This window comes from Dipodomys spectabilis, unplaced genomic scaffold (assembly GCF_019054845.1).
Source record: "Dipodomys spectabilis isolate Male_0828 unplaced genomic scaffold, ASM1905484v1 ptg000351l, whole genome shotgun sequence".
NCBI lineage: Eukaryota > Metazoa > Chordata > Mammalia > Rodentia > Heteromyidae > Dipodomys > Dipodomys spectabilis.
The window spans coordinates 2821656-2824237 of NW_024871028.1; the positions used below are offsets into that span (position 1 = coordinate 2821656).

The following is a 2582-nucleotide window of genomic DNA, read 5'->3' on the forward strand; positions in this document are numbered from 1 at the left end:
CAAAAAGTAAAAAGCCGGAAGTGGCACTGTGGCTCAAGTGGTAGAGCACTTCCCTTGAGCTGAAGAGCTGAGGGACAGCGCCCATGCTCAGAGTTCAGGCCCCACGACCAGACCTCCTCCCCAAAAATAAATAATTTGCAGACTGGTCTTTTTGATGAAATTTGTGCTTATCAAAATTGCTCTCCAAATTCCATCCACAAACTGCATACAAAATTTATCTGAAAAAATTTGTATCTGTTGATAGTGCATATACTTTTAGTTTCATTACAAATATAGAATGTAGTAAAAATTCTCATAGCAATTATACTGCACTAGCTTGTGGGTAGGCTCTAATGTAAATAATATACTGTGTTCATGTAGAGATTTTGAGTATCCAAAGTAATAAGCCTGTGGTCCTAAAACCAATACCTTACTTATATTGAGTGACAAATACCACTTCATATATGGACACAAGTTTTCCTTGTATCTTTTTAATACATATTTTTATTATTAATACTGTACAAAGGGGTTACAGTTACATAAGTAAGGTAATGAGTACATTTCTTATTGAGCATTGTTACCCCCTCCTTTGTTTTTACCCTACCATCCCTTCCCTTCACACCTCCCCACCTCCCGCCTTCACCCATCCTCTGATAGAGTGTCTTGTATATCTCATTGTTACAATGGGTCAACCAGTATCCTTTCCTCATATCTTAAATGAAGAAATGCTGGCTTGATTTATGCTGATTCTACTTTTGTAGACACATCTAAAATCACTGGCCAAGTCCAAGAGCACATAAATGAAATGCCATCATTTTTTTGTCAGTTGGTATAATTGTGTTCTACAAATTTATTGACAGGTTACAAATTACTCTCAAACTTTAAAACATTAAAAATACTTTCTTTTTTTTTTCTTATTTTCTTGGCCAGGAAATCAGCAAGACCTCAGTCAGCATTTCTCTCATAGGAATTTTCACATAGGTTAGTTGAATGTATATGTAGAGTCCACTTTTCTGAGGATTCACTCATCTGCCTAGGAATTCATGCTGGCTGTTGGAAAAAGAGCTCAAGTAAAGATGCCATTTAAAGCCTTATAACTTTACTCTTTACCAGGGTATTCTCTTGCTACTTTGGTTGTTGAGAGTGTCTACAAGACTAAGAATTCCGTGAGAAGAAGGGAGACATCATATGACTTATACCCAATTGACTTGCTATCACTTGTACAGCATTTTTTAAGTCAAATCTCTCTAAAACTACCAGTTTTAAGAGATAAGAGGAGTGGTAAAAGAACTCTTAGAGACAAATACATCTTCAACACATATTGTTCCAAGTATTCCGTTTAGGCATATTCAACAAATGGTGAAACTTATGTTGGCTGTAATTATGTGTCTTTCTCCATGTGTACGTGTATGCATGTGTATATGTATGTGTGTGAATAGTAACATACATGTGTACATTATGGCTTATATCATCATTTATTCCTTGCTAACAAATAAAGTAAGGAATCCCTAAAGTTTTAACAGAAACTGTGTAATTAAAGTCTTAACTCTTCACTCTGCTTCTTTACACAAAGACTTTGCAACTCCTCATTAATAAAGTTTCCATAAACTCTGAAATGAACATACTTAATGCTTAATGTCTGCTACCATAAATCTTAAATACTTTATAGAAAAGTTTTATACTTGCCAAATAGTCCTTTTTTTGGCATATATAAGCAAAATCCCCAAAGTAAGCATATTTAAAACATTAAAACTTTTAACAAAACTTAACACTTTCTGCAATGTTCATTTTGACAGGTGCCTTGTATAGAATAATTGAATTCCTCCTCCTACACATCTCTTGGACAATAAATATCCAGAATTATTTTGTTTTTGGTATGTCTATCTTGATTTTATTCTTAAATGTGTGCTTATGTAAGAAATACATGATTCTAAAATTTCACAACAATTCTTTTGAACTTACTTTTTGTTGAATTGTCTAGTTTAATAAAATCAATAAAAATTATACTTTATATAAAAAAATGTTTTATGCTCAATTTAGCATCACATACACTAACATTGGAACAATACAGAGAAGATTAGCACACCCCAGGCGCAAGGATGACATGAAAATTCGTGGAGCGTTCCATATTTTTTACAACAGATGCTGAAAGGTATGTGGCCACAAGGGAACCGTACTGCATTCTTGGTGGGAGTGTAAACTTGTTCAACTACTTTGGAAAGTAGTATGGAGTTTCCTCAAAAGACTCCACATAAACTCCTCTATGACACAGTAATCCCACTTCTGGGGATTTACCCAAATGATCATAAACAAGACCATACTAAAACTACCAGCACAACTATGGTTATTGCAACATTATTTACGATAGCTAAGATATGGAATCAACCCAGATGCCCCATTAGATGAATGGATCAAGAAAATGTGGTATATATACACAATGGAATTCTATGTCTCCATCAGAAAGAATGGCATCTCCCAATTTGATAGTAAATGGAAAGACTTGGGAAAAAAAATATTGTGTAAAGTAAGCCAAGTCCAAATAAATATAGGTCCCATGATTTCCCTTATTTTCAATAACGAATATATGTCTTGGATAAGCAGAA

The 2582-nt window shown here is 34.2% G+C and overlaps 1 non-coding gene across 1 annotated transcript; it reads left to right on the forward strand.

Annotated features, from left to right (window-relative positions):
* Positions 1-2006: 2006 nt before the first annotated feature.
* On the forward strand, positions 2007-2113 carry LOC122095440. Its single transcript, XR_006145139.1, has one exon. It is a non-coding gene; the product is annotated as a U6 spliceosomal RNA (small nuclear RNA).
* The last annotated feature ends 469 nt before the right edge of the window (positions 2114-2582 follow it).